The sequence below is a fragment of the Tauraco erythrolophus genome, chromosome 6, assembly GCF_009769465.1.
Source record: "Tauraco erythrolophus isolate bTauEry1 chromosome 6, bTauEry1.pri, whole genome shotgun sequence".
In the NCBI taxonomy this organism is placed as follows: Eukaryota; Metazoa; Chordata; class Aves; order Musophagiformes; family Musophagidae; genus Tauraco; species Tauraco erythrolophus.
The window spans coordinates 49,403,636-49,423,698 of NC_141470.1; the positions used below are offsets into that span (position 1 = coordinate 49,403,636).

The 20,063-nt window shown below is 40.3% G+C and overlaps 1 protein-coding gene across 23 annotated transcripts in view; it reads left to right on the forward strand.

Annotated features, from left to right (window-relative positions):
* Window positions 1-20,063, forward strand: part of NRXN3 (neurexin 3) — a 1,026,565-nt gene that overhangs the window by 723,577 nt on the left and 282,925 nt on the right. The window lies entirely within an intron of this gene.

Here is a 20,063-nt window from a genome sequence, read left to right on the forward strand (position 1 = left end):
CTATTCTTTTCTTTAGAAAAGCATCTGGGATGTTAAGAAGCAAGCCCTATGGAAGCCGTGAGTGGTCGTTTCTGTGCAAAAGTGAGAAGTTCTGTGTAGTAAATAGCCTTCCCTGTTAGATTCTAGTTTAGCAAAAACTTTTGTCAGGACGGTCTTCAAAACGTGACGTTAACTCTGTGCATTTTGTTTGTATGTAACATAGGCAAAATGACAGCAGGTCTTTAAAAGGGAGCCCTTGTCTGTTCCTTTTGCTGTCCCCAAAGTAAGAAATCCAGTTTCTGTTTAGTTAACTCATTTTACTCCTCTCGAATTATCCTAATATTTTCAGTTTGGCCAGATCTGGGCTCTTGGCTGTAACACAGCGATGTTCTAAGACAGTGGAATTGGAATGTTTTCCCTCTGAAATGTGATGATGTAATTACGTTATTCATGTGTACGTATATTGTCTTTCCAGTGTACTGTCATGTTTGAAACCAACTGAAATCACAGGGAAGTGCTCGTCTCATTCAGATCACTAAATCTGCTTTGTGCAGCTTTCACAATGTATATTTGGAGAAAAACAAGTCTGTTAAGTTATGTTTGGGGAGAATGAACCAGAAATGCTCCATACTGTACTTTCTATTCTATTGAGTTAAAACAGCTGTGATAATTATAGTGGTTCCTACTGTTGGTGTACAACTTGAAATCTTTATGCTTCCGAATCCTTTTTGGGAAAAGGGCCAACTGCAAAAAGGTGCATGTTGTTAGTAGAGACTCCCAACTAAAGCCGTAAGTACTTAGGACAGGCATCAACTCTAACTTGCTTCACGCATTCTTTTCATATTCCTGCATTGTTTTAAATGCCTTCTGCTTGGACTTATTTCTAAAAATATTACATAAATAATCATTACATACCTCTATTACAGAAGTATGTGGACTGTATCTGGAGGAAGTGATGCTTCCTTCTTAGAGAACACTGCTAAGAGTTGAAGTGTTGACTTGATAGCTGGTGTTCCAAATTTGAGCTGCAGTCAGTCCCCTTGACTGCGTGTTTGGAGGAAGATGAGAATGGAGGGAAGGTAGAATAAAATAGTAGAATAGCTGTCTAATATTTCTGTGTTTTCTCAGATAATATATACTATACCAGAAACATGCCTCTTTCCATCTTCCTTTGTAGCTTGGCCAGGACTAATATACAAATAATGACTTCTTCCCACATACGTGGCTGCAGATGTGAGGCTTTCTTTGCTGGTATTTTGATCAAATTGCTGAGAAATCCAAAGGATGACTCAACCAGTTAAATTCCTCAAGGAATTGGATTGTGTGATTCACCAAGATTAGTCTCTAATCTTTAACATAATTTTATGAGATGATAGGGAATATGAGTTTTACATCACTTTTTTTCTTAAGTATAGATTTCATTCAGCTGTTCATGCTAGTATGGGTGTAAATGAAGATATTGATATAGGAACAACTATGTCTTCTATCTGCATAGGATCAAGGATGAAATCATGGGGTTTTTACAATGCAAAATGAGAGAAAAATTAAAACGACAGCCATATGAGATCTCAAATGAATGGTCAAATTCAGTGTCTTTAGTGGTGAGACGTATAAAGCATACCCTTTCCCACCAACAGACTTCTCTGTTCAGGCCAGATGTGATAAAGATGAGCTGCCTGCTACCTGACTTAATCTGAGTAAGCCTTTAATGTCTAAAGTTGGAGGTATGATGAGGTGCTGCCTTTGAAGAAGTAAGCTTATCAACTTCTTTCCACATGACTAGACAGTACACTTCATCTGGTTAACTGTTTTCAGGAGTACGTGAGAGTCCTCTGCAGTAGGACTTGGACGCTTTGTGTCACCCTGACCTATTTCCCCTTTTTGCTCCCTAAAATACCATCAGTGCCTCCTCACAGTTGTGTTGTTGCTGAATTTATGTGTATCCATTTTTGTTTGTTTCAGAAGATGCATTCATAGCAAAAGGTTGACGTCACTCATAAACTAAGGGCTAAGAAAAGGAGTGGACAGAACCAAGTAGGCTTGCAAATCCACGACTCATTGCAACCTCTTATGAGGCGACCCAAATGGTGTTTACTAGCAAGAACACGATTGATTTCTTGTTTAATATGGCTAATGTTCCTGAATACCCTTGAAAGCAGAAACAGCACTGCCAGCTGGATAGAGTAGTACCCACTTTCCAGCAGTGCTGGTGTCTGGAATACTTTGTATTCTTTGTAAACTGCATTGGAAATGGCAAATTGCAAATCTGGCGCTAGTTTTCATCAGAAGAAGGAAGGAAAAATAGTTTCTGTAGATAGTATAGACTTGTACCTTGAAGACCTAAATTAATTGCTTTACTGTAGCCCATGAACTAGCTTCTTTTACCATCCATCCAGGTGATTTTGGAATCAACTTAGATGAGAAATATAGCCCACCAGGCTCATTGCTTGGATTTTTTTTTTTTAATCATTGATTTCACTAAATGCTGGGTTGCTGTTGGACTCTTCTGGATGAGACGTTCATGAAAGGAAAATAAATTTGTTGGGACTGTAGTGAAGAAATACAGCAAATAAAAGCCAAAAGCATTCAATAAGCACAAGTCCCACTGCATCTACAAGCTATAAGTATTCAGCAGAATGTCGTATGCGTATGAGGTAGGCTTAAATACGTGGTACATATTGATTAGGACGCTGCTTATTTGCCAGCATGGTAGCATGTACCCACTCGTTAAATACCCTCAGAAGGTCCAATCCTGTTCTAATTTTCACCAACACGAACATAGAGTGATTTTGAAATTAGTGGTAGTATTCTAAAATTACAGCAACACTATGACTTTGAAAGCTGACCATCTGCAGGAATGCTTTTGTTCCATTAGTAAGGTGGACTATGCATCCTATAAGTTCCTTCGATATCTCTGATCATTGTGATTAAACTGTACTTTATCTCACCACAGTGGATGACAATGCTTGATGTCCTGAGCACTGATGGAGTGAAATTTATGTAATGTGGCTTGTTGATGTATAGTGTCTGACAGACGTACAGGTGATGCTTTTCTTTTCATATATGATGCACCCTGCAATACTCTGAGTGGTGTTGTAGGGAAGTATTATCCAGGGAAGATGTGTCCTTTTCTCTTTTTTAAAAAAGAAAATGCAATAGCTGAATCAACCATTGCGGAATCACAGAAGTCCTCCAAATCCCTCACATTGACCACGCAAAGTTTAGCCTTAAGCTTCTATTCAGGGATAAGACTTTATGGTAGCTCTCGAGCAGCCTAATCCACTGACCTGAGTGAGATTGAATCTGAACTATCACAGAGTACAGTTTGAGTTCTCACCTCAATCCTTCGCTGACATCTGAGAGAAGATAGGAGGAAGTCTCCAAATTTCTGTGCTCGTTGTGTACTTATTCCTTCACCTGCGGAAACAGGGAGATTTGCTGAGAAAGAAGGAAAAACATAATAATGATCTAAGACATCCCACAGTAGAATCGTAATCCTAATGCTGACCATATGTGATTATATAACTACAGCATAATTACATCTCAGTTATTAATTTTTGAGATGTCACATGTCTGCAAGATTCCTTGATGTTGTTATTAATGTAGCTGGAAAGATCAAAGATGAGTTGCCATCTACCTCTTTGCATTTTTTGTGTTTGCTGATAAACCAGTCATTTAGGTGTTCACTGTTGGCAATTGAATTGCACTTGATAAAGCACACCATTGCCACTGTGTGTGCTGGCTATCAGAGATCAGTGGTCTTGAACTATGGCATTACTGAAGGAGCTATGGTCTTTGCTCCAAAGAACTGTTTAAAATAAAAAAAAAAAAAAGTACTAAACCAAAAAAGACACAGCACTAAACCAAAAAATACACATGCTTCCCCCAAAACTGCAAACAAACAGAAAAACCCATGCAGCCCTCCCTCCACCTCCTCTTAAATAGGTATTGAAAAGATACTGGGGATCTAAGTAAGCAGTGGTAAGATGTTTATTGAAGTAGATAAGAACATAAGGCTGGGCTTTGCATTGGCAGCCTTAGCAGGACTAAGGAATTCAGGAGTTGATATTCCTGAATTGCTCTCTGTTAGTTTTCATTAGTGAGATTATAGGAAAGAAGACAAGACACTTGTGGGCAGAGCTGGCCACTGCACTGTACCTATTCTGTGGATGAGTGCAAGTTTTCCATTAGTGCTAATCCAATAGCACTGATTTTAAGGGAAAAGAGGCAGATTTAACACTTACCTGCCTTAGGCTGCATAACTTATGCCTCATCGTTTAGGTAGTTGCGCAACACGAGGTCACTTTTTTCCTCGAGTTTTCTCACAACAGACAGTCTTTCTTGCTAGAGGAGGGGGCAGCTCCTTCTAGCTGCTGCAAAGGAATTCACTAAGGTCTTGGCATTTGCACTCTGATGTTACAGAGCAAGAGGAAAAGACTGGCAAAGCGCCCAATCACTAAGACCTTTAGAATCGGACTATATTTTCTGAGCAGCTGTCGATGGAGTGTCTGTGAGATTATTATTGTTTGCAGAAGCTTTATTGATCTTGGCTTTGAAGCCCAGAAATCTGTTTACAGCAGCCTATAAAAATGAACGGCTACTTCTTTTGCTGAAGGTTAACACACTGTGTTTGTTTAATTGAATTGAAATGGCTTTGTGTTGTCTAAATGTCAGTGTTAATGAATTTTCAAGTGATTCTAGGTTCTCCTAGTTGGATAAAAATATATAGATAAGAAGTAATATTTAAAAAGGGGTGCTGTGCACTTCATTAAAACAAGATAAACATAGATCTGAAGAGAAACACTATTGTCTTTGAGACAGTTGACTGAATGAGAATGTTCTTTTAGGTTTCCAAGTCTGTTTTGTGTTTTGTTTTGTTTTGTTTTTTTTTTCTTTAGTTTGTGTTATTTGCATCAGCGTTTCTTTGGAAATAGGGGAAAGAAAGGAAGTAATGCGGAAGACCAAAAGTGTTACCTTTGGAATATCTAGCTCTTCTAGAAAATCACTTGATGGAAGGAAGATCTTACCATAGCGAAATAGGAAGATTTATTTGTAGCTTCTTGATTGCAGGAAGAGAGCTAGAAACTTGTGGTACTGCTTGGCTGTAATGAGTGCTTCCATGGACTGCCATGGGCATTTTCCCCTTCTGGTTTTCTTATTCTGAAACTCAATTCATCAAACCTTTTGTCTAGTTTCATTACATTGCTTTTCCTTTGCCCCGCAATTTGTCAGGTAAATGTAATGTGTGTTGCTGACTGTACTGTGAGCTTAAGACACGAAGACTTAATATAGAAGCAGAGTTTAATAAAACATGCACAATGTGGGTCATGATATTTGTTTTGTAGCCATATTTTCTCCTCTAAATACTGTATTGGCAGGCTTTCTTAGAAAGATCTTGGTTTTTGTCATGATGTGATTAAACATGGAAGTATGTTCAAAAACTGTTATCATCCAGGATGCTGCTGTGCACCTGGACAGGCTTAGAGGCAGTCCTTTTCCCAGGCCCTACACAATGCATTTAGCTGTCTGTAATATGTTTTGCCTATCTATAAATGGATCAGGATGTTGCTGAAATAAGCATTGCATAAACACAGCAGGAAAAGATTGCCTGTGTCTTGATGATATTGTTGGTTATGTCTCTTGTGCTCTGCCTACTGTCGAGCTACTCTCCGTTCGAGACTTTCTTTCTCCTTCAGTGTCCCCTTCATTCTCCTCTCCTCTGGGTACTGGCCAATTACATATGACAGAAACCAGTGACTGCAGCTCACGAGTGACCACTGACTGCAACATCTGCTTCTCTTCAGTTAATAACTATTTTCAGGTTTTGTGTCCCCACCCCAGTCTGTGCTTGTAGTGAGACTACAGGGTTGGAAGCTAGAAAAGGGAATAAACAGAAAATGGCCAGAGGGTGAAAAGAGGTATATTTTAATCTCTGTAAGAAATTGAAATATTTAGCACTAAGCCAGCAAGCGTATCTTTTTTCAGCCCAACACCATGAGTGCTCGCTGTATGAATTTATTTATTTATTTTTAGACTTACTGTGAGTTTCCCCCACCCATTTGTTGAGAGCTCAAACAGAGCAGTGATGTTCTCCAGGGAATATGAAGTTACACAGATCATTGCTCTCTGTCAGGGCTTTCAAATCTCACAATGCTCTTGAGAAATTTTGTTCATGAAAGAGGTTCATCATCTATTAAATGTGTTCTCCAGGGAATTGTTGATAATATACAATTAAATGAGAGCTGAACACAGAGGATATCCTGAGCAGCTGTATCCCCCTGGCTAAAATCTTCTATTAGCAGATGGTACTTAAATAAAGGTGAAAGGAATACTAGCACTTACAGATAATAAACCCAAAAAGATTCTTTGAGCCCTTCTCTATATCAATGTGGTCTTCACTGGAGCTTTTCAAATCTTCGTCCTATTATACCTTAAATAACTCCATCACGAAGACTAATGCTATAAAAAGAAAAAAATTAATTTAGAGGCTTATTTGAAATCTCTTGCAAACATTAAAGGTCCTGTTTCAAAGCCTTTGATCTCAGTAGGTTTTGGATCAAACAAAGACTGTAGGTTCGATCCTTTTATAACCTGCGTATCTGGAACTTGAAGGGTGGAAGAGCAGTGAATTTCAATTTGCATGTTCCAAATGCAGTAAATACAAGGAAGGATGAAGAGGTGATAGATGCTTACTCTTTTGATTTGCCTTAAGAAAGTCTCAACTGAGAAACAGTGCCTCTTCTTGATGCATTGACGTTCTCTGAAAGATCTGCAGTTGAGATCATTATGTGCAGGAACAGAAACTGCTTGATTAGGGAGGGAAGGACGTTGTAAGAAGGATCCCAAATGGCTTGCTTGTTTTGTAATTTGAACATTTGTTTTGTCTTTTTGTGGTAATACATTAGTAGGTACAACATTGCATTGCTTCTGGTAACAAGGAAATCTTTATTTTAACTCCTAGGTGATGCTACACTTACATTTGCAGCAAGAGTTGAAGTGAATGCTCTTTAGGAATACTTATGTTTAATGTTGAGATTTAGCAGTCTTACAGATTAGTTAGGTTTTAGTAATAATAAATTTTCATTTATTATAGAAGGAACAGATGAAACTGTCAACTTTCAGTGGATCTGTCCATATTGCAAGACGTGTATTTTTATTTTTGTTGATAATCCCAGCAGAGGATCCTAGGGTGAGCTCCGCAGGATGTTTCTGCTGTTAAAGGTCTCACCAGAGTTATATGAATATAGGAAATGCACTACCTGCTTTTTTTCCCCAATCCACACGTATAAAACTCTACAAAACTCTGCAGGTTTTTAAGTAAGCTAAGCTATTTAGTTAGTCGTTCCTCCTTTAGACCTGAGGTTGAGGACTTTTTCTCAGCTGGGGAGAGCATCATTAGTCCCTAAGTCAGCATACTGTGGGAGCTCCCTGCTTTCCTTGGAGGTTACATATACTATCTGTTGCTCCTGGGGAAACCAAAAAATCTAAGCTTGGGCCTTCTCAGGCAAAAGAAACCTTTTACCACACAGTTGATCGTTCCCAGTCCTGTCTGAAAACTAGAGGGAAGATTACAAATATTTGTATGGTAACACAAAGCTTTGATCAAAAGGGGCAGCACTTCTGGTGCATCTTTCTCCCCATCTTGGATGTTTTCTCAGCTAAATATCTGTGTATGAGTGTAATGTGTTCAAATGGTTGAACACAATATTTTCTATTGTTATTGGTAATAAGCAGATTCCTGCACACTGTGGCATAACCATATTTATGAACCAGTTTTATATGATTTATAGTGAATGTGAGGATCTGTGTTTTTTCTAAAGACGTAAATTATTCCACATTATTTTTCTCTGTAAACTGATATTGTGTGCAGAACTGGTCTGATGTATCTTAGAGACTTCACAACCAGACGCTTGAGTAACAGAAGGAGATTATACTTCCTATGTGGAAAATACAGGGTTATATTTCCTTTGATTGTCACAAGGTGCTCTGAACTGAAGTCTTTGTTCTCCAATTATTCTGTAGTCTCTATTTGGACAGTTTGGGGAGAAAATGGGATATAGATAATCTTCCTGGGTGGGCAACTGGACAGCAGCAGAACTTTGTTTGATGTATTCGGAAAAATTCTAGTTCTGGGCTTCAGAAAGACAGTAGAAAATGGTAGTTGAGCCTCTTCTAGGTTATAGTACAGATGTTTGGATTTTGTCTTTTGCACACATCCCGCAAATTAATTTTCCTTTTTGATTTGGAAACAATTTTTGTTGTTCTCTAGTGAAAACCTCTATAAATTAGTTGAAAAGGAGACCTTTGAGTTAAAATAAATCTCTGTTCAGCAAAAGCTAATTAGGTGTTCCAGAACATTCTGCTGCAGGGCTCTGCGGCATCGTTTCCAGTTCAGTGCATATTTGTATGCACCCTTTCTTCTCTTGAGCCAGCAGGTTTTTTGACTGTAATTTTTGTAATTGTTTTGTAGCTTGTTGCTTCTACTAATTCTCATGCAGAGCCCACACTTGCAGGATCCATGTGGTAAGATACAGTGCCTCAGTGGAAAACCACCTCAGGGCTCCCAGTCTGAGCAGCAGGGAGCAGAGGTTAGGGGTCTGCATTGCAGTTATTGCAGTCAAAGTAGTTCCCACTGAATCTTAAAGGTCAATTTTTTTGGGTTCTGGGGGGGGAGTTCTCTTCTGATTTATATTTTGAACACTTGAAAAAAATGATGCTGTTACTTGGTTTAAACAAAGACAGACCTTGCAAACATCAAACTGCTATATCAGCTTTGCTCACATTTCTTTTGCCACTGGCAGGTCAGGAGAAATTTTTCCTCTTCCAGTGATATATAACTGCATCTGAGAGAGGTTAAAGAGCAGCAGAGGTCCTGTTGCATATGTTTGGACGGATAAGACTTATGAAGGCATGATTGTGATTTTTGCCTCTTATTTTCAGTACTTGTCTTATTACCAGGGACTCTTCTGTGCAACTCCCATTCCATAAAAATGGGTTTGTCTTCTACTTTGGTGTTTTCTTTCTTATCAGAAGCTGCAGGTCTCTCATATCAGCATAGACTCCTATCAAAATGGCTGAGATATTGTAAGAAACAGAAAGGGTTCTCTGGCTTTCAAACTTTTGACCATTGTGTTACTGTTAAAAAAAATCAGGAAAGATCCTAAGTGCACCATACAGCTCCTGAACAGAAAGAAATCTGACAGTAATGTTGTTCTGCAGACCAATTTCAGATAATCTTTATGGACTTCAAGGCCACCTTTGGGATCCCTGTCTTGGAGCTGGGAATGCTGAATTCTTTCTCTACTGTCTCGCTGGCTTTGTGGTGCTTGGTAAATTACATGGGGCCAAAGAGATGCTGTGCTACTGCGCTTCTTAATATAGTCTACGGGGAATTGCAGGTCGTGGACCACTGAGGTCCTTTTTTCCCTGACTGTCAAATAGGGACAGTATTTATTCTTTCTAAGCACTGTGAAATATGAGAGAGAAATGTATGTAAATTGTACAGTGTTGTTACGATTCTATGTTAGCATCACATTTTATAAAGACAGTGTCATGCAAGTGTTTTTAATAACAAAAAGTGGAAGGTGACCTTGCAGTCTTTTGTTGGAATTTACTTTATGAGGATGTGGCTGAGCAAGGAGGGTGCTGAGCCTCTATGATAGCTTCACGGAGGTGCTGGGATTTTGGGGTATATTGGGTGCCTTGAGTCAATGCAAACAGATAGCAAAAAAATCATAAATACTTTTTGTCTGTTGTGAGCTAGTTGTCTTCTCTTTGCCGATCTCATTGAAAAGGGGGGGTGTGTGCACACACGTGTTGTAGTATGTCTCAAAAATCTTGTATTTATAAGATTTCATTACAGTGTTCTCTTGATAGTTGTTTCTGAGTAGTAAGGAGTGATAGAAAAGCATTTTGTTTAAATTCTAAGGTCAGGTTCTGTTTCTAAACATACTTTTTATTACAGATTCTTGAGAGTCATTCATTGCCTTTAATGAATAGTTTTAGGTCATTTCTTTGTGTGCCAACACAGATTTGGAAAGGAATGTATTCTTTCCTTTTTCCTTTAATTTCAAATGAGTTATTACTTACTGGCTAGAAAGGCTTGTGTCTCTGGGGATATTAGTACAAAGCATGCAATTTCCCCAACTATGACTTTGACTGACACATGGCTTATCCAGTCAGTCTGTAGTAATCCTTTACACTTGTCACATGCTTACTGGTACTCACAGACATAGGCCCTCTGGACTACTAAGTACTTTAAAAATAAAAGAAAAATATTAAAAAGTTGCAGCTTGTTGTTTCAGTTAATGTGATGAAGTGGCCAGAAATATTTTCCTTTTTACCACAGTAAGATGGTGGAGTTTTTCACTTTTTCCATATGACAAAATAGGAATACAGAATCACGTTCCTGATTTCTGTATCCAGCCCACAGTTCTGTGCTCTGTAGCACAGAGAGAAAACCTGCTTCCCTACAGACAATGAGGATGAACAAGCACTGCTCCATAACATTACATTAGCCCTTAAAGGCTTAGCGCTGTGCCTGTGCAGAACAGAGGAGGCAGAAGCTGGTGCATCTGGGATCCATTTGGCAGTTCCCATTATCACTCCTGACTCTGATTGCTCATCTTCTTGGCAACTTCACCTGGGAGAGCCAGGAGTGAAAACAATTCAAAGGTGAGCTTAGTTCTCAGCCCTAGAAATTCATGACTCAGTAGCAGCAGTGTTGGAGGCAGTGTGGTTAAAACCTATATGGCTTCTCCCTATGATAAGCCTGCAAGCAGATGTCCTTATTCAGAGCCGTGTCAACTGAGAAAATTTCAGCAGTTCTAAATGTGCTAGCAAAGAAAGACCTTTAAAATCTCAGCAATGTGCCCTTGTGTGCTCTGCATCCTTTAGAAGCAGTCAGTTGATGAGTCTGTATCTATATTCACTGGTGCTTCCAATGTGTTTTGGCACAGTGACAAACTATTAAAAACTTGTGGTTTTGCAGCTAATTACAATTCTTTCCTGGCAGCATTAGAGGCAACAGCATCAAACCAAAGGAGACACTTACATAGAAAAATATACATAAAAACTCTTAAAGCACACTACTTCTAGACTGATGCGTGGGGAATTGTACAGAACCATACAATAAAGGCAGCATTAAGAGATACTGAAATAAGAGGATGCAACAACATCCACCTGTCAAAAGAGCAAGTTATAATAGTCTTTGTTGGTAGGGGTCACGTTTCATGATGACTTTAGTCTTTTCTATCTTGTCTGAATCAGACAGTCTGGTTCACTTAATGTGATTGAAGTTCCCTAGATGATGCACCAAAGTTGTGAAGGCTCTTTTTGTGTCTGGATACAGAATGGGTAGCTGCCTTTCCGTGGCATTTGTCATTTCAGCTTATTGGTGCAAGGGCAGGGGATGAAGAACAGGAATTAAAGCAAAGGCATTGTCCAATATGGACCCTGGTTGAAAATCAAAAGAATTACTAGTAAGGGATTTATTGTGGATAAATGGTTGATCATAATGTGTTGCAGTGTTTATTAATACTGCTTGCTTATTTACTTGCCCCTTGTCAGAAGAATTTGCATCCTGAGTAATCAAGCTTTCTTCCATCAACACCTTTAAAAGCACCCTGTATAGGCAGAGAAATATTTCTCTTCTCCACTTTGCAGAATGTTAGAGTCAAACTCTGAAACTTGCCCAGTGTCCCAGAACAAGCCAGCAGCAAGCCCAGGAAAATATCCCATGCACCAAATTCCTTATCTGCTGGAGTTTGCCCCAGAGAGGCAGCCATCAGAGCTAGCCCTTTGCCGGTGTGCGAGGGTATACGTCTGTGTGTTGAAGAGGTGAGGAGACAATGTTACAGAAGGAATTGATTAAGAGTAATTTGCCAGGGGAAGGGAGCTGTATTGTGAGCTGTCAGCCAAGTAATGAAGCAAGGATGCCAATTGACAGGTGGACCAAAGCCTTTTCAGCAGGAGGGAGGAGGAAACAGGTTCCAAGATGGAATTGCTCTAATTGAGGCTGTGAAGAGATAAGTGGGGAAAGTTTGCAACAGCTGGAGACTGCTCTCAAGGAAAACTTTGAGGATTTGTTATCCTCTCAGGAGGTCTTTTAGTCACCTGTGGTGATGCCTCTGGCAGACAATAGCAGGGGTAAAATAACCCAGTAAAACCAAAGTCAAACAAAAGCCCCCAAGCAAAAGGTTCCAGACATAGGGAAGAAAGAAATAAATATTGATGGTGATGTTCTTTGAACTGGCACTTGAAAAGAACTTCTAGTACACATCTGAACAGTGCTGGAATGCCACGGTTACAGGCTCTGTAGAAAAATTCCAGTAGTTACAAAGAAACGTGTATTGGTCACCAGGAACAGTAGTGTTGGATCTGGGTTTTCAGGGCTCATAGGCGTTTCTGCAAGACAGTGTGTCCACTGAAAAGGTGTGTAGAAACTTTGATGGTAGGCTTAGGCGTTATGGCTTTGAAGTAAGAATGATGATTATGTGAAGGTCTGCTTCAGGTCTAGGGTGGCGGGGGGGAAAGCATGAAGAGAGCTCATCATTATTAATTTTTTGTCCCCCTTAATATTCAGCTGACTACTTCTTAATTTATTTTTTTTTCTTCCCATTTCATCTCATTATTCCTAGCTGTTCCTTTTTGGTGCCACTTTGAAAGTTTATCTCCTTTCTCACTATAGGCATCTTTCTAACACATTCCTCAGATAAGCTATATGTAGAGTGGATAGCTTTTTTTTAATCTCATCTTATCAGTCAGTCCTTTTCGTTCTGGATAATTTATACTGGATCAGAAAGCAATGGCATTAGCCAACACTTATCCTTTTTTTCTTCTCAAATTTAAAAAGATTTATTTGTTGAGTTCAAGTTAATGGGGAAAAATACATACTTTTAAGATGTCTTTTCTTCAATGTTATCGACACTTACCCTGGTGTTGACTGGATTATTTGTTTGTATAGTGGTGGCAGGCACGAGACCCCCATTACATCAAGATCCCCTTGGGCCAGTGCTGAACAAACAAATGACTAATTGTAGTTGCTGTATTGGAGATACTACCCTGTAATGTCAAACTGGATGCAAATGAATGTACTAAGGAAAAGGAAAGGGAAAAAGGGAGCTGCAGTAATAGGGTTGCGTGACTGGAAGCAAGAAGAATTTTATTTCAGAGTGTTGAAAAGGTTGTATTTTAAAATAGAAATATCTTTATTTGGATTGTGTCGCGGTAGTCTCTAGAGAGTCTAATCAATGACCAATCTTCAGTGTTATACACACGTAACTAGAAACTTCCAGGCACAGTTCTGATTAAATACTACTTACCCTACCCATCGTTTCATAGCTCACTTCTCATGGGTCTTGTTGAAGATGTGTGTCATGGGAGAAGATCTGGAGGAAACAGTATTGGGATTGTTATTCCTTTCTGCATATAAAGGTTAGCATGGAAGAAGGAATAAACACAAGTGCAAAAATGTGTGATGCCAATGTTGTTGGAGAAATAAAAGCGAGTTTTGCTCTTTTATTGAAGAAAGCTACTTCTTTAGCTTTTCCCTTTCTAATAAAAAGAATTATGCCAATATTTTTGTGGTAAGGAAGCATGCTAAAATGCAGTATCTCAAATTATGTAGTACTTAGTGACGAAAGTCTCCACATCTGAAAGTAAGGCTTGAGCAATGATGGACACAGATGCTTTCCTGTAAACTTGTTAAGCAAGATGCTGGCATGTTGTTTAAAGTATGGGGGTAGGGGAGGAGTCTTGTGGTTTTTTTAGTTAGGCAAGCATGTATAGTTACCACTGTCATGGGAGGCTGAAGTGTGCTTTTGGAAATTTATATTTATTCTTTTTTTATGTTGATTTTTTGTGATGTAGTTTATCTTGATACCTTTTTTTCAACAAAGTTGATCCTGAGACATGTAAAAAAAAAAATCCAATACTTTTCTGCCCTTTAAAGAGCATGTTTTTGTGATTTTTGCATATGGAGAACAACTGTGTACTGTATCTGCAAATATGGTGGAAAGTAGTTAACTGACATTATTCTTGAGATACCAAGTCTTCACCAGTGGTTAAGAGAACTTACATTTCTGAGACCTTGCTGACTGACTACAGAAATGTGTACAGACTGTAGCTCTTATCATGCCCAAACTCAGTGTGGTCATAGTTGCCCAATATCTGGATTGATTGACCTTCTATAAGGAGACAAGTAAGACTGTTATATTGGCATCAACTAGCACGCACTGTCTGTTCTTTTCTCTTTAAGGAATTACTTATACACTCTCCTTGATGTAGTTTATCTGTAGATACAGCAGTGAAAATTAAGTTGCACGGTACAGTCTTAAACTGCCTCACAGCATCTGACGACTTGACCTAACTCTGGAGAGAGGATTGTGCATCTTTTGCATTGTTTGGTTTCTAGGCTTTTTCCTCTGGATGGTCTGGCTACTATGTAAATGCTAACAATTCTTCAATTTCCTCTTGCTCTATCATGACAGTAATTGGTTGGTGATAGCCTGTGCCTAATGGCAAAATAACTGGACAGAAATGTCTATTACACTGCTCCTCTGTGTGTGGTATAAATCTACTCTGGCAGCATTATGTGAGGATTGTCTTGAAAGAGAAAGATCCATCCCAGGTACTTGTGGAATACGTTGTCATGGAAGAATGGGACTGACAGAAGAAGTTCTCATATATTCTGTAACAGGTGGAAATTTCACTAGTAGCGACATCAGTTTTCCAATGGTTGTAACACGTTATATAGTGGAAATACTGAGGAAAAACAGAGGTATTTTATTTGAATATAAATAAGATGGAAGCAGATACTGCATTTAGGTAGTGCAACGGGCATGGTTTCTTTTATAACTAAGTGTACTTGAATTAAGTCACACTTATCACAGAATCACACAGAATGTTAGGGATTGGAAGGGACCTCAAAGGATCATCTAGTCCAATCCCCCTGATGGAGCAGGATCACCTAGATCAGATCACACAAGAACGTGTCCAGGCGGGTTTTGAACATCTCCAGAGAAGGAGACTCCACAACCTCTCTGGGCAGCCTGTTCCAGTGTTCTGTTACCCTTACTGGGAAGAAGTTCTTCCTCATGTTTAAGGGGAACCTCCTATGTTCCAGCTTCTACCCATTTCTCCTTGTCCTATCATTGGATGCCAGTGAGAAGAGCCTGGCTCCATCCTCATGACAGTCACCCTTTACATATTTATAAACATTAATGAGGTGCCCCCTCAGTCTCCTCTTCTCCAAGCTAAAGAGACCCAGCTGCCTCAGTCTTTCCTCCTAAGGGAGATGCTCCACTCCCTTCATCATCTTTGTGGCCCTGCGCAGGACTCTCTCAAGCAGTTCCTTGTCCTTCTTTAACTGAGGGGCCCAGAACTGGACACAATATTCCAAATGTGGCCTCACCAGGGCAGAGTAGAGGGGGAGGAGAACCTCTCTTGACCTACTAACCACACCCTTTCTAATACACCCTATTGGCCTTCTTGGCCACAAGGGCACATTGCTGGCTCATGGTCATCCTGCTGTCCACCAGGACCCCCAGGTCCCTTTCCCCTGTGCTGTTCCCCAACAGTTCAGTCCCCAACTTGTACTGGTACATGGGGTTGTTCTTACCCAAATGCAAGACTCTACCCTTGCCCTTGTTGTATTTCATTAAATTTCTCCCCGCCCAACTCTCCAGCCTGTCCAGGTCTCTCTGAATGGCAGCACAGCCTTCTGGTGTGTCAGCCACTCCTCCCAGTTTAGTGTCATCAGCAAACTTGCTGACCACGCACTCTATTCCCTCATCCAAGTCATTGATGAATATGTTGAACAATACAGGTCCCAGTACTGACCCTTGAGGGACTCCGCTGGATACAGGCCTCCAACTGGACTCTGTCCCATTGACCACTGCTCTCTGGCTTCTATCCATCAGCCAGTTCGCAATCCCCCTCACTACCCGATCATCCAGACCATGCTTCTTCAGTTTAGCTGTGAGGATGCCGTGGGAGACTGTGTCAAATGCTTTACTGAAGTCAAGATAGGCCACATCCACTGCTCTACCATCATCCACCCACTGGGTGATGTCCTCATAAAAGGCTATCAGGTTTGTCAAGCATGACTTCCCCTTAGTGAAGCCATGTTGACTGCCCCTAATGACCCTCTTATCCTTGATATTCCTAGAGACAGCACCAAGGATAAGTTGTTCCATTATTTTCCTGGAATGGAGGTCAGGCTGACTGGTCTGTAGTTACCTGGGTCTTCCTTCTTGCCCTTTTTGAAGGCTGGAGTGACGTTTGCTTTCCTTCAGTCCTCAGGCACCTCTCCCAATCCCCACGATTTAGCAAAGATGATGGCGAGTGGCCTGGCAATGACATCCGCCAGCTCCCTCAGCACCCGTGGGTGCATCCCATCAGGACCCAAGGATTTATGGATGTCCAGGTTGCTTAACTGGTCCCTAACCAAGTCCTCATCAACCAGGGTAGACTCCTCCTCTATTCTGACTTCCTCAGGAGCCTCAGGGTTCCGGGGCTCATCAGGATAGCCTCCAGCAGAATAGACTGAGGCAAAGAAGGCATTCAGTAACTCTGCCGCCTTCTTATCCTGTCACCAGGGCACCCTCCTCATTCATCAGTGGGCCTACATTGCCTCTAGTGTTAGTTTTATCTGCAGTGTATTTGAAGAAGCCCTTTCTGTTGTCCTTGACCTTTCTTGCAAGGTTTAATTCCAAGGAGGTCTTAGCTCTCCTAGTTGCCTCCCTACATCCTCTGACAGCAGACCTATATTCCTCCCAAGTGGCCTGCCCTTCCTTCCGTGATCTGTACACTCTCTTTTTCTACTTGAGTTTGCCCAACAGTTCCCCATTTAACCATGCAGGTCTCTTGGTACCCTTTCTTGACTTCCTACCTGTTGGGATGCACCAGTCTCGAGCTTGGAAGAAGAGGTCCTTGAAGGCTAGCCAACTATCTTGGGCCCCTTTACCTTCTAGTACTGTCGTGCCAATTATTGTTACTTTATCAATTCAGCATTTTATGACTTTATTGGAGAGAATAAAAGCCAAAGGCTGCTGTTTACATATAAAAAACTTTGAGGATTCACAAAAGTGACAGGGCAACTGATTGTACACAGAAATAAAGAAATTAATGTACAAGCGTGTTATGTGTTTCAAAGTTTACCCTGTATGGAAGCCACCTTTCAGAATAGCCTGTGAACCTCTGAACAAAGGAAAATGAGCCCATGGAATAGCCGGTGCTTCCAAGACCAGTGAAAGAGAACTGACTTTTCCTGGAATTTACTTTATGCATTCCAACATACTTAGTAGTACTGAAGGGGAGATATAGCTGTCAGAATAATGTGTTGGAAAGACGTCCCTGAAGAAACCGCAGCTCCCGCAGGCTTTGTGAGTATCTTGTAACAGCATTCTCTTATGGAAAAGCAAAAGCCATGCCGTACTAATCTTATTCCCTAGAAAAAAGGAGCAGAGTTGTGAGTTGGATTTGGAGCAGAACATATAAATCTGAAAAGCCAACCAATAGCTGCGTCTATACTATATGAGAGAGAGCATCCGACTTAGTCAAAATGGGAGAAAAGATCAGATTAACGAAATTATTTTCTAGGCCCGTTCCCACAAGAAGGAAAACACTTTTCTGGATTTGGAAGGAAATAGGGCATTATGGTATACAGAACACCAGTAGCACTTGGTGTGTTTCATGAAACAGCTAATTGTATAGCTCAGGAGCAGGTTCTGCTGTTTGAACTAAGTGGTTGATCTTAGAACAGAAGCCTCTCTTTATGTTTTCAGGCCCTTAGATAGATGAAGTAACACTTGCTTGCAGTCCCTGACACTGAAAACATTTTCCTAAGTTGTCCCAAGGGGAGATCTATTTTTAACAGGAATATCGAGCATAGCACATGTGAAGGGAGGAAATTCTGAGATAGAAGAAATATTAAGATCCAAGAGCTACAACACAGTGTAGCACTTGGATCTTCAACAAATATAGTAAGGAGTTGTAAAGTACTTGGAGAGAAAGTAGGTGGGGGAAAAAAAAAAAAAAACCACACAGTGAAAATGTCATTAATAGGATATTATGACTTGGGGAAAAAAAAAAAAGGTAAATGCCATGTCTACTAGGGAATTACAGGCTAGTCAGCCTAACACCAGTTCCTGTGAAGATTACAGAGCAAATTTACTTAAAAGCTACTTGCAAGCACACAAAGGACAAAAAGCTAGCTTGGAATAGCCCACATAGATTTACTGAGGGCTAACCTCATTGCCTTCTATTCTATGATTCTATGATGAGACTGGCTTTGTGAACAACAGGAGTACAGGAGATGTTTACCTTGACTTCTGCAAAGGCTTCGATACAGTCTCCTGCAGTATCCCTGTATCCCAACTGGTGAGATATAGGCTAGGTAAGTGGATGATGAGAGGAGTGGGAAACGGGCTTGACTGCTGCTCCTTGGGTTGATTCTGATGCTAATCTTGTCTAATGTCTATGTTGATAACCTGGGTGACAGGACAGAGTGTGCTGTCAGCAAGTTTGCACATGACCAAATTGAGGGCAGTTGTTGATGAGCTGCAATTCAGGGGGACCTCAACAGGTTGGAGAAATGGGAGCAGCATGAATCTTGTGAAGTTTGACAAAAGCGAATGCTAAGTCCTACATCTGGGACAGAGAATTCTTGTGCAGCAGGATAACAGCCTATATTCCAACGTAATATGGAAGGAAGCAGCTGTGTAGAAAAGGTGGATAACCATTTGAATTTGAGTCAGCAGTGTGCCGTTGTGGCTTTACAGTAAGAGACAGGTATTGAGAGTGGAGCAAGTCTAGCAGAAGGCCACCAAGATGGTAAAGGTGCTGAAAAAGATGACATATGAGGAGAGTCTCAAGAAAAGGGTTTGTTGAGCTTTAAGGGGAGAGAGGGAAGAAATACTGATGTTGTCATTTAACTACCAGACTAGGAGTTTATAGAGAAGACTCTTCTTGGAGACCCACAACAATAGTATGAGAAGCAGCAGGCATAAGATGGAATATGGAAAATTGTCATTTAAGTGGTAGGGTGGTAAAACACTGGAACTTGTTGCCAGCAGAGAAGTTGTTGAATGTAATTTCTTTAGGATATTCAGAACTCAACTGGAGAAGTTTGTAAGCAATCTGATCTCATCAGCCTTGCTTTGAGTTGGAGGAGAGGGAAACTAGATGACCTCTACACGTTCCTTCCAATTGTTCAATGGTTCTTTGTTTCTAGGCATTTGTGGTAAGAAGGCCTACATGTTCTCTGTTTTCTATGGGAGTATGAAGTTACGGTTGCTGATGGTTGAGCCATCAGCACTATTCAGTGCTGCCAGCTCAACTTAATGCAAGGTGCATGCATTGGAAATTACTTTTCATCCGTGTTTTGCTGTTGTTATATCACATCCGGAAGGATGCTTCTAAAAGACCAAACATAAATGATCAAAAGTTTGAAAAACTAGGATTTATAAAAATTTCATCTTTCTTTCTCACCTTCCAAAGAAGTCAGGAGGTAAGTGATCACGTGCTACTTGCATGCCTTTCTAGCTGTCACCTGCAGACCTCTGTAGGATGCAAGTGCTGCAGTTTGAGGAAGAATAAGTGACCCTTAACGTGGGGCTTAAGAGGCATTCCAGGCTTGGAGATGAAAGGATGAAGAACAAATCCTCTGTATTATTGAAGCGTGTGAAAGGCATGAAAGAGCTAGAGGTAAATCAATAGTTTGCATTTACAGCACAGAAGAGGAAAAAAAAAAAACTGGGATTTTTTTTTTTCCAACTTCTTTGAGAGAGATTTTTTCCTCTTTAGGAGGCACAGAACTAAGCTTTCTGTAGAATTGTATGCCTTTGGCACCCTGGAAGGTGTACCCAAAAGGAACTGTTCTCTGTGTTGTCTCCCAAATAAATTATTTGATAATTAAATGCTTTATTGGGTCTTCAGCTGGAAATTCACAATAAAGCAGTAGAAACTGAAACTAAAATATTGAGGTTCACTGCTTGCAGAGATGGAGATTAATATACTCTTGAAATATGAGTGAAGGAAATTTTTATCAATTTTAATCAAAGTTTCTCCGTGGGTCTAAGAGA